Raw genomic sequence first — 12,889 nt, forward strand, 5'->3', positions numbered from 1 at the left:
ACTTTATCCTGGCTTCCATGGTGCCTGTTGTATTTATGAGTGAATAGTTGGGGATGACAGAATCTAATCTTTCAGTTACGTTTTAAATTTTATGTTCCTTAGAGTTACAAAAAGTCTGTTCCAAGGATTAGGGCTGATGGCTCTTATCCTGCTCCTTACAGATAAAGTGACATTTCCATTGCCTAGTATGGAACCAATGTATCACATGAATGTGTGCTTACTTAGAACTAGTCTTATATCAGGAATGAGGATCCAGGGATCATTGCAAAGAAAGAAATAATTCACAGAAACCCTGTACTCTCTGGATAAGAAGGGAAAAAATATAGGATCCTGCCATCAACCAAGTGGTTTGAGTCCAGGCAGAATCTAAGCCATCACTCAAAGTGCATCATCTGCTCCAGTGCTAGCTCTCCTGATTCTTTTGCAGGTCAGCAGGCATGAAACAGTTAATAGCAAAGGCCATGAGAAAGTTGCCCTCTGTTACAGAGAAATCACTTTTAGTTCCAGTTGCTACTGCCAGAGGAATTGCTTGAAAGAAAGAGAGGAAATAATAAGGAAGAAAAGGACTTTTGAATCACATGAGAGTCTTTGAGGACTCCTCAGCCCAGATGTTCCTCTTATTGCTTCAAGCCAATAATTTTCTTTTTTTTTTTTTGACATCAATATTATAGTTTTATTATAGTAACAAATAGTTGGTACAGTGAGACCTACACACATATACAGAATTATATTTAAATTCATATAGAATATTTACATTTTAAGTTATACTTTTGAAATTAGAAGATGAAGTACAGCTTAAGTTTGACAACAGAGAAATATATAAGACAAAAATAGACAGAGTTAACAATAAAAACACAACTATCTGTTCTTGATATAAGATGTGGAAACTTTTTGTCAGAAAGCTACATCTTCTTAATCTGATTGTCCAAATCATGAAAATATGGATGATTCAGTGCCATTTTGCCAGAAATTCTTTTGGCTGGATCGTAGATTAACATTTTTGAGAGCAAATCCAAGCCATTTTCATCCAAGTTTTTGACATGGGATGCTAGGCTTCCTGGTTTCCACTTGGGAAATGTATTCTTATAATCCTGTAAAGATTCCACTTCTGGCCAGACTTCATTATTGGGAGTGCCCAAAGCTCTGAAAATCCTGAAGAGCTGATCAATTTCTGAATCCCCATGGAAAAGTGGTTTCTTAGTTGCTAGTTCAGCAAATATGGTGCCTATACTCCAAATGTCAACTGGAGCCGAGTAACGAGCTGACCCCAGCAATACTTCCGGTGATCTGTACCAGAGTGTTACTACCTCATGTGTATATACTCTAATAGGTATTCCAAAAGCTCTGGCAAGGCCAAAATCAGCCAGTTTAATTGTTCCTTTGTCATCAATCAAGAGATTTTGAGGTTTTAAGTCTCTGTGAAGAACTCTTCTAGAGTGACAAAACACAATCCCCTGTAGGATTTGGTATAAATAACTCTTAACAAGTGAAGAATCCATGTATTGGCCAGGAGGGATAGAATCCAAGTATTTCTTCAGATCCATGGAAAGAAATTCAAAGATGAGATATAACCTGGAATCCTGCATAAGCACATCCTGAAGACTGACTATATTTGGATGACGAAGTTCCTTTAATAGAGAAATTTCCCGAATTGCAGTACTAGGAACCCCTTCCTCTTCACTTTCTAGTCTGATTTTTTTCATGGCTACCACTTGACCTGTAGTTTTGTGTCTACCTTTATACACAACTCCATAGGTACCTTCTCCAATTTTCTCTATTTTAGTATAATCTTCCATAGTTAGTCAATAGGTATGGTAGATCCTGGCTTTTTATCCCACGGCGGCCGCAGAGGCAACTACCACAGCCGCGTCGCTTTCCGCTCAACTTCCAAGCCAATAATTTTCTAAAGTCCCCAAGCACAGATGTAGCTTCCTTCACTCTCTTTACATTGTGTTTGAATTCATGGCAGACCAGGAGACTGTCCTGCTAAGTATGGACTTCCTCAGTAGCAGGAACTAGGGACAGAATTAAGAATGATATAACCTATATGAAATAACTGTATTCCATAACTGGAAATACAGTGCTGAGCCCTGTATAGTCTGTGCACTTTAAACGCCAGTCCTTGGAAAATTGAAGACAAAGACTGATATAACTTTTTGATTAGAAAATCAGCAGAAAGGCCAGACACAGTGGCTCAGGCCTATAATCCCAGACTTTGGAGGCTGAGGCAGGTGGATCACTTGAGGTCAGTAGTTCGAAACCAGCCTGACTAACATGGTGAAACCCTGTCTCTACCAAAAATTAGCTGGTTGTGGTGGTGCACGTCTGTAATCCCAGCTACTTGGAAGGCTGAGGCAGGAGATTTGCATGAACCCAGGAGGCAGAGGTTGCAGTGAGCCAAGATTGCGCCATTGCACGCCAGCCTGGGCAACAGAGCTAGACTCCATTTCAAAACAAGAAAATCAGCCTAAAAGACTAGAAGAGGACTGCATGAGCCAGGACTATTACTGGAGAAACAGGTCTGGGCCAGATTCAGGGCTTCACCTTTTCCAATTTTAGAGAAGAGGGCTTGGAAGTTAAGGACTGAGACCCTCCACCATTACCCCCCACTCCATGCTAAGAGAACATTAGGTGGCCTCTGTTTGTAAGGCTCTGTGCTACTAAGCAGGACTTGCTTGCTATTGAGGTGGGTAGGGTGGTAAGTTATGTAAGGTTCTTTACAGGTGGTTAAAGAAGCTGAAGAAAGAGTAGGTTTGGAAAAGGGAAAGAAGTGTTGGTGCAGCAGCCAGCCACAGGGAAAGGAACTTGGTGGCTTTGGAGGGAGGGAACTGGGAGCAGTATCTTCGTAGGATTGACATGGATTTACATTTGGATTGTAAAATGAGAACTTGCTGAGTCTGATCCCAGACTGAAGGGTCCATGGTGCTCCTATCTGCTGCTAGATTATTTGTAACATGCTGTTTATATGCATGTATATGTACAAATGTAAGAGCTCTTAGCAAACTTAAACATACACACAAAGACTTAAATTACTTGTTTAATACAGTGGTGTCCAGTTGGTGGGGGCAGGGGGGGGGGGGTTGTGTTTTGTTTGGTTGGTTGGTTGGTTGTTTTTTTGGCCAAATTCTTTCAAATCTAATTTGGAAGCTGAATGTCTAAAACAGATAAACGCAAGAGCTACTGTGATAGAAGCAGTCAGAAAATGAGGAGAGCAAAAGTATTTACTGAAAAAGGAAGACATGACCCAGTTCAATTTCCTGGTGTATGACCTCAGTTGTGCCGTTGTCACTAGTGTCTCTCAGGAAGAGGAACCTAATTCCAGCTCTGCCACTTAGAGCCGCTGAGCTTGAGCAAATTATCTCATCTCTCTGAGGATTCGTTTCCACCTCTGTAAAATGGGGATATTTGCACGTAGTTTTAGAGACCTGTGTGTGGATGATTAAATGATCTACATGAAAACCCCTAGCATCATATCTGGTGAAAGCAGTGAAAGATGCTGGACAAGTGTTTCTTTCCTTTTTGCAGCCAATTAAAATTCTGGGAAACTATAACTCTACCCAGGCTTTCTAGTGGCTTATTTTTGATGATTCCATTGTAGTGCTTAAATAAGGATAACTTTTCCAGAAACATCCCAAGTTTCTCATTTATCAGGCTTTTGGAATTTCCAGTACTTCACAAAGACTTCGCTGTCAAGAATGCAGGGTGTAGCACAATATTTCAGTAAGTCCCCAGTTCTACATGGAGGGGAGCAGTGTGCCTCAAATGTTCTTGGCATTGATTCACATTTAAATATATATTTTAATCATGACATGGACATACATATAAAACTGAAACAAAAGTTTCATGAAATTAACAAACATAATGTGATGTATTTTATTTTTTTCATTAAAAATAGACTACTGGTCACAATCATTAAATTAATTTCACAAACCTCTAATGGACACTGTTCACAGTTCAAAAAACACTGTGTGATATGCACTTTGAAAACAGCCACTGTACTTATTTTTAGGACCCTCTAGAGTGATTTTTTTTTTCTGAAATGCCAGAATTCTAATATTTTTATCACATATTTTCACCAGAAATTAACTTCATCTCTTGGTTTTAGCTTCTCTGCATAGAATACTACATGCCTAAGTTTGTGTTGCCACATTTGCATGGGCACAAACAAATTATTTTTACCACAAATATTTAACCTTCCAGTTTGGAGCTGCGCTGTGCATAGACTAAACAGCATCGAGATACCAACTGTGTGTTTATAATTAAAGAAAAATGCTGTGCAAAGCCACAGAAGGAAGGAAGAGGCAATTCATGTTGGAGGTGTGTGTCACTGCTATGAAGGGATTCCCTGAGGTGCCTGGCTGCACACGGACTCCTTCATTCCCGCCAGGTTGCGAATACCATACCAAGTGCTGTGGACACAGAGAGGAAGACAAAGCACCTGCCTGTAAAGAATCTGGAGGGGGAGTCTGACAGGAAATTATTTCATTGTAATTGTGCAAATCATATAATTGGTGGTTTCAAACTTTGTATAGATGGGAGAGTTGCCAAATCTCCACAGGGAAGAGGGTGGTCTCCAGAGACACATGCTGACCCCACTTCACCAGGCTCTTGGAAATACAGAAATCCTTCCCAATAAGAAAGGAAAGGTTTATGATACAGAGAGGGAGGGGATAACCGGTGTGTGGGCTTTGACCTGGAGACACGTGGCCCGGCTCTTCTCACAGAGCATACAGAATGCTCTGCTCTCCTATAACAGGCACATCAGGGCCCCATCTCATCTTTGTGGCATACAGAAGCAAATGTCACTCCATGGGCAGGATTCAGAAGCAGCCGTGTGCTGCTCTTAGTACAAGGGCAAAGGACCCAGCATTAATGCAATGCCTTCTACCACCTTCCCCGACTACCAGAACTTGGCCCACCCATCATCCGCCTCCTCTCTCCCAGGTCCCTTGGTGCCCAGGTTTTCTCTGCATACTTGCTGCATTTCACTCTCTGGTGTCCTGGAAGCAGCTCTGCCCTCTTCCAACCTTGCTCAGCCTTGAAAGGGCCACTTTTTCACATTGGTGCAGGTGGATCTTTTGCTACCATCCAAACCTTGCTCCTGTTCTTCTGTCAACTTTCATCAGCTTGCCTGGAACAACTCATCACCTCTCCAGTGCTCTGCTCTGCGCAATGAAACTGCCCTTCTTAGATCAGAGCCACGCCCCTGTCATTCATGCACCTCCTACATCCCGCCCCTGACTGTTGGATGTCCCACTTCTGTTCAGACTTCAACTCTGATTTTAGCGTCAGATACAGAAGCTTTTTCCTGCTAAGTCCTCTCCTCCCAGATCTAATTCACAGCCAGCAAGTCCAGCTGTGGGCAGTCTTTAAGCATTTACTCTGAAGCTCTAATGGGCCTAAAACTGATGCAAGAGCCACTGCCCACCACTCAGAAAGGAAATACTCACTGTGTCCATTTGGCTTCAATCAGACAAACCCAAGACATTCAGAGGGATGAGCCAACCTGGAAAATATTCCTAAAAATCTACTTTAACAGAGAAGACAAAGTTCCAGAAAAGAATGGAAGAAATTATAGAAACTGGAATTATACAAACTAGTAGGGGCATGGAGGCATGCACACAGCACAGAAGAAAGGAAGTCACTCTGTTTGCTGCAGTGTCATGATAGCATGAGACATTGACCAAGAATGTACATTTAAACTGTCTGGGAAACCTTGCTCTGCTCCAGAAAACAAAGAAAAGGAGGTTGAAAAGAGTCAGTGTAGGGCTAATGTGGACTGGGAGGAGGGGAGGAGTATGTCTAATCTCAAGCAGCCTGCACTGTGCAAAGATACAGCCAGTGCTTAGGAATACTGGGATACACCTGCCAAGATTGCCAGAGAAGCATTTCATGGGAGTGGACCCCCAGGCCAAGCCACAGGAATTGCAGTTGAGCAACCTCAAATCGAAAGACAGGCTGCAAGGTGGGAGGTGAAGACATGAGCAGAAGAAGGCTGGAGAGACTGAGCAGAGACTTCAAAGCTGGAAATCAGACTTTAGCAAATGGGAGGTCAGGACAAGGAAGTAGGGGTGTGTCACAGAGCAGATAAGAGGCAGAGCCCACACTGGAACATGTTACTCACGGTGCCTACCATCTCAGCCTCCCCTGCATGCATCTACAACTTCATCCCTAATATTTGTTGAGCATGCAGCCCTAACCATGATGGTTTGTAAAGTGTGTGTCCCTGGCCATAGGTGATTGGATCAAGACAGGGAAATGCTCCCAGAACCCTTTTTAAGTGCTGTCCAGTGACGTATGGCATATGAAGGTGAGTTGGGTCAATTAGATTCCACCACCAAACTTAGAAATGTCAGGAAAATGAGGCAATCATCGTTTCTTCTCTTGGGCTTCTCTAAGAATCCATTTCTATTTCTGTTCCATGAGTATTTGATCACAGAACACCATAAGCACTCCCATCTAAAACTTTCATTGAACTACCTTGACTGAGCCTCTGTTTCCATACAACCTGAAGACTCACCAGAACATGTATTGACTCACAGCTATCCAAAGCACAGTGACAAATGGTGTGTTTGGCCACTCCATTTGTTTTCACATAGTTTTACACAGTGTAGAAGTGCTGAAGATGAAACCTTAAAAGGGTTGGAACCCCCATGAGTAGAAAAGAAGCTGGAATTATGGAAATAACATAAATAGGCATGAGATTCATCCTACTGGGAGGAGGTCACACTTTCAGGAAGAGAAGCACAAATGAGGGAGGATCCCCACTCACTTGAGTGTAAAAAAAAAAAAATGCTGCTTTTAGAAGCTCAGAAAGATCACAATGACTCTTCCTGGGGGGAGGGGGGCATAAAGAAGTTTCGTGGAGACTCAAAAGGTCTGATGGCAAGATACCTTCCCAGTGTTGCGTAAGGTGTAATAAAGAGTCTACCAAAACTGTTCAAAGCCACTGCTTCTCGTGGACATAAACACTCCACCATGAGTGAATATGGCAGTATTTTTTTGAGTGGAAAATAAAAGATATGAGAATACAGGTGGTATTTTCATTGCTTCTTCCTACTGCCCTTTGGAACTCTGGAATACTGAAGAATATCAATGATGATGATCAGTACTGGACTTACAAGATAAGGCTGATGTTTAGAATGAGGTTCTGAAGCACAGCTTAAAAAACCAGAAGAAATTGTTCCTAGCCAAGAGTGCAGACAATCTTACAAAGACATGAGGGACTATATTGCTCAGCGATTGTTTAGTGAATCTTATCAAGAAAACATAAAAACCAATACCAGGAGGAAGAGTACAACAACACAATAAAACATCAGTGCACAAGACCAGTTGCTATGAATGACACCCAGTGGATGGGGAAAAAAAGTTCCAGGACAGGAGATTTCCAGTGATAGACAGGAGATAAGATCAAATCCCAGATGTAAGTGATGGCCATGGCCTTGGGTGTCCTAAGGCATCCTGCAGAGAGATCAAACAGAATAACCCAGGACAGTGACTACAGCCTTGTAGGTGTAACTGACACCCAAACATGTCAGCAGACCACTTAGAAGTAGACAGATTAATGTGCTATTCATGCCTGAAGTTCTGTGTACCTGAGGTTGAAAGCTCATTGATATGCATATTGTGGGAATTAGCAGAAATTAGCCTGCCAAGGGAATATGACAGGTGGAGAGATGAGACTCCTAAAACAAATCATAGCACTAGTACAAAGACAAAATTCCCGTGGTTGGGGAGAAACCCACTGAGGAGATATTTCCTGGAAGTCTTCTTTGGTTAAAGATAAAATGAAAAGTTCTACAGTTGCTTTGCTGTATTAGAAAACTTTTGATGTAATGAACAGAAATCCTGACACAAACTGGATTAAACAAAGAAAGAGTAGCATCTGGACAAAGGGTCTAGAGATAGGATTGTAGATTCCATGGTTAAGAATGGGGGTTTCAGGGATTGCAGACTCTGTGGTTAATGATGGTACCAGGAACACCAGTTCTTCCCAGGCTACTGGGCCATCATTCCTTCCTTTTGATTCATCTTCAGATTGGTGGCAAGATGGATGCAGGTCGAGGAATTGCATCCAGACATGAAAGTATCCACAGGAAAATGTATTTCATGTAGCTCTCTGTTAAGAGCAAGGAAAAAATTATTCAAGTCCCCAGCAAACTGGCTCCTTACGATATCATGGCCAGAGTATGCCAATTTTTGAAGCAGTCACTGGCAAAAGGAATGGGTCTGTGTGGGCCAAACAGGTTCAGCCCTGGAGATGGATCCCTTCTTCTGGGACACCAAGAAAAACATCATCCCCTTCTCCCCTGGCAATACTCAGCCAGCCTTCCAGCTATGACTGTTTCCCACAGGCACCTGATTTCTACTGACGACAACTCTGCACTCATCATCCACCCTCCTGGAAGCAAACCATTCTGTAGCCTATTCCATAAAGTTCAGGCCAGCACAGCTCAGGACAGCAAACCAGATCTGAATCTCAAAGCCTGCCAGACCAGCAGAACCCACTGCAAAACTCTCCAAAGAAGCGATGGTCCCAGCAGTGCCACCACCTCCTGCCACGTCTCTGCACATGCCATCAGGGCTCTACCCTCCAGTGAAAATGGCTGAGGGGAGGAGCTTTGCTTCTACAGACCCAACGCTGCCATTCCCTACCCCTGTGGTGGGACTTGAGGAGGGGCTGGAGAACACCTCTACACACACACACACGCACGCACGCATGCACGCACGCACGCACGCACGCAGCTGCAGTCTGCTCTTGGCTCTCTCCTCCCACTCTTCTGCAGCACAAACCAGGGTGGAGAATGGTATCAGACCCGACTTTCAGAACACTTGTCATCTCAAGAACCAGAGAGTTAAAGCCCTTGGGGCATGTTTGGAGTCCTAGAGAGCTCAGCACAGGACTCGTGCTGCCAACACTGTGACTCTAGACTAGATCACTGGGAATCGGGATTTCAGCTCCTCTCTCCACACTCCTCCATCCCCAGCACTGGCCACCCACTTCTGGAGCTCCCCATTCAATTTGGTCCCCCTCCTTTATGACACTGGGCTTCTCTGGGTTCCTGTCAGCAGTTTTCTCCAGTCCTGTGGCACTCAGCGTCTCCAAATACTCACATTGGTCATGGGTCCCTTGACACAATGCCAAGCGTCTATCTCCCCAAGAGCAGTAGTCCTTTCCTGGGGCCTCTGCCATCAGCTCTGCTGCCCTTTGCTGCCCTCCCCTGGCCGTTGACATCACTGCAGATAACTCTTCAGGACTCATGGGCTCATTGATACATTCATTCAGTAAACACTTATTTAGGGACCCTCTGTACCACGTGATGTCCAGCCACTGAGGATTCAGTGACAAAAACACATGGTGCCTGCCTTCCAGTACATAGTCTACTGAGGAAAATGAGAGAAAAGAGAGAGAGGGAAAGGAAGAGAGAGAGAGAGAATGAAAGAAGGAATGAGAATGAGAGAGAAGACGCTTTGAATGGGAATGGGTGGATTCTGGTGTGCCCCTGTGGAAGTCTAGATTTGCTCACTGTTCTGCAGACCCCACTGCCTAACGCCTTCACCTGAAAAGGAATCCCCCTGCCTTTCCTTTGGAAGTGGAGTTGGAGGATTTATTTTAAACTGATTATTTGAGAAAATGTAAAGCACCCTATCTGGCACTGGAGGTATAATGGGGAAATGCTGGTCCCATCCCCCACAGAATTTTACAATATGGCTAAGGAAATAGACATAAGAAAATAATTAGAGCGATTGTTTAATACCAGTTATGGTGTTACCTGGTACTGTGTTGTGTCTCAGTCATGCCTAGCAAGAGCTTTGCACAAGGATAGGGCATGGGGTCATGTTTTAAGGAGTAGAAGGAGTGAACCACAGAGGGCACAGCCTGTGTACATGGTAGGCACCTCAAGAAGTGCTGAACACATGAAAGAGGCTGCTGAGCAGACAGGGCTCCCGGGAGTCCAGGCCAGTGTCTCCAGCCAGTTCAACTGAAATCAGCAGCTCATGTGCTCCCTTCTACACCTGCAGCATGCCCACTTCATCCTGAAACTCTCTTCTACCCAACCACTTCATCTCCAGATGCAGATCCTAATGTCTCAGACAGGACTGTTGGCAGATTCCAAGTCAAGTCAGGGATAATTCAAGAGCCACAGTCCAACAGTGCAGGAGCCATATCTACTTATCTACTCTGTGTATCAACATGTACCCAATCTTTCACATAGTACCTGGCACGTAGGAGATACTTCATAATTCTGTGATGGTTGTTGAATAAATGCTTGGATTTTGCATAATTATTCAGGCAGGAGCTTAGCATCTACAGAGAAGTCGGTCGTGATTGAACCTATTTGATCAGTGGAAGTAGCCATTCCAGTTTACTGTAGCCAGAAGTAGATTTAGAACCCAATTTGACCTACTTATTGGCTACAAAAAGGGCACAGATTCTGAGTTGTAGTGAGACTGTCAATCTACCTGCAGGCCAACAAGGGCTCCCCCTTCCTCCCCGGGCTGAGATTTAAAAGTGCCTCTTTTTGCTCAGTCTGCTCTCTGGTCCTCAGGGTGAGAGATCGGTGTGAACTGATGGGTGTGAGAAATCTTCCTAGGGGAGGAAGAAGGGTTCCCAGCTGGAAGGAGAGAGCAGTACACAGTAACAGTGAAGCACCCAGATGTAGAACAAGGCTGCAAGAACATATTCCCTGAGGTTTGGGAATGAACGTCTTCCAGGGCTGTGTTCCCTCTTTGATGGGTTCTAGTGGTCCTCTGCGCTGGTAGTGACCGACTTTTCCTCAATGATCCAGTGGAGGCTGCAACATATTTTTCTTAAAACTACAGCTGGTTTGTAATTTTGGCCTCAGACAGTAATTACAGCTGCTGGGGCTCCTTGGAGAGATAATTACGGAAAGAATTCAGCATATTCATTTTATCTACACACTTAACCATCAATTAAATCATTACCATCTAATCCTATTCCAGAGTCTAGAAATGTTCTGTGAATATATAATTTTGAAGGCACTGAAGTTTGTTTTCAGATGATTTTAAGTGAAAAATTGCTCAATTTCCATAGCCAATGGAGGTTTTCTCCACGAAAGCAGAGCTGAGATTATCTCCTGGCTTGTGGTTGCTGCCTCCCTGGAGGCCTGCACCACATAAAGGGCCAAGCAGGAATGGATTGACAGGCGGGAGTTGGGACTTTGCCTTTGATCTCACATGGAGTTTGTGATTTTCCAAAGCAGGATTAGCACGGGGACTTAGAGGTCAGTGGCTGGGCGCAGATGGGTGGGTGGCTTGTTTTGCCAAGAAGCTTCTAGGAGAGTCCTCCCCTGCTGGGAAGAATCCTAGCTAGGGCCCTGGGCCGTCATCCACTTATCAAAGCCAGGATGGGGTCTTTTCACTTTGGAAACCCAGGAGAGAGTGTGGTATTTAAAAGCATGGGAGCTGGAGCTGGCTTCACATTCTGGCTTTGCCATTTTGAGTTGTGTGTCCTTGAGCAAGTTTCTAAATTCCTCGAAATCTCAGGTTATTCTACTCTTTAGCAACACGGTAATAGATCCTACCTCACAGAACTTACATGAAAAAATGAATGTAACATGTTTAACACAGCGTCTGGAACTTAATGGATGCTAGGTACACTTTGATAATTGATATTATTTAACATACATGTATGTATAAGAAAAGGAGAGAAGCAGAAGGGAGAATTCAAATGTCCAAAAATGTGCTTCAGCGGGAATTAGGGCCTCTGAAAGCACGTGTGGCATGGTCTGGGGCTGTCTCTGGGCTTTGCTGTCCAGCCTCATACTCCACAGATGCCCTCTGCTCTCTCAGACCTTGACCTCCCTTGAGCATGGTCTCCTGGGAGCCCCTGATTGCAGTCCCCCTCTGCTCCCCTTCTCCCTGACCCTGCCCTCTCATGGCTCCAGCCTGATGCTTCTCCAGAAACCTTGAGGCATTGCTGGCCCCCTGAATACGCCTGCTCTCCTCCTACACCTCCAAGCACCATTTCCTCTCTTTCTCATGGGCTTTCACTGGCTGACAGTGGTACATACTCATGCCTCAAGTTTCTGACCTAAGCCATTGTTTGTTTTTTCTACACCATACAAAGCAACATCTGGGAAGATGGCCCACAGGGATGCAGCTGCTTCCTGGCCTCCTTCAGCCAGGGAGGCAATTTTTCTAATAGACAGGAGTCTTGGGCTGAATACTCTTCAGACTATGCCTAACACCGGAACCCCAGAGGCACTGTTTATACAGTGGGGCACTGGGGAGGTCTCCTCTTTGTGAGCTGACTCTTCCAGATGGCTGCACAAGTCCTCTGGCCCATGTTTGGGCTCAGATCATCCTACCCCACTGCCCACAGCATGTGGCTCCTGTGCTGAAGTTACTAAAAAGCCCAGCTCTTGTAGCTGGCATAGAACTGTTCACAAGACTGGTCTTTGTCCTTGCATAAGCAGCCTCTATGTGGGAGCCCCAAGCTGGGAACCAGCCCCAGGCACAGCATCAAGTTTCCTGGAAGATACCCACTTGACCTTACAATTGTGCCTATTGCTGAGCCAAGGGCTGCAAAGGAAATGAGAAGCTCCAAACTGGTGAAATCATAGAGCTAGAATATCAAGTCTCTGTGTTCCAGGATAATCATGGTTATTGTTGGAAGGACTGTACAGTGAATATTAATTTTTAACCACCTCTGAGTTATAAGAATTAAATGAGTTAATAAATGAAGAACACTTACAAGAGTGCCTAGTACCAAATGTTTGCTCAATGGATATTAGCTATTATTAGTATCATTATTATTAAAGGAGAAAGCAGGCTTCATGAGGTTTATGGAGTCTTGGCCAGAAACACTGATGCTCATGCTTTGAGAACTCTCAGGAGGGTTTACTCTGGGGCTGGTCCTCCTGTC

At 44.3% G+C, this 12,889-nt stretch overlaps 1 protein-coding gene and 1 pseudogene across 2 annotated transcripts in view; one reads left to right on the plus strand and one right to left on the minus strand.

Moving 5' to 3' along the window:
- The window catches only part of SYT9 (synaptotagmin 9), a 246,562-nt gene that overhangs the window by 186,551 nt on the left and 47,122 nt on the right, over positions 1 to 12,889 (plus strand). The window lies entirely within an intron of this gene.
- Positions 657 to 1,892, minus strand: LOC116525074 (annotated as a pseudogene). Its single transcript, XR_004257568.1, has 2 exons — positions 1,860 to 1,892; positions 657 to 1,821 (listed from the first exon to the last, which is right to left on the minus strand). The product of XR_004257568.1 is annotated as a cyclin-dependent kinase 1 pseudogene (transcript).

The sequence above is a fragment of the Sapajus apella genome, unplaced genomic scaffold, assembly GCF_009761245.1.
Source record: "Sapajus apella isolate SASKATOON/1434 unplaced genomic scaffold, GSC_monkey_1.0 scaffold47, whole genome shotgun sequence".
NCBI classification, from domain to species: Eukaryota; Metazoa; Chordata; class Mammalia; order Primates; family Cebidae; genus Sapajus; species Sapajus apella.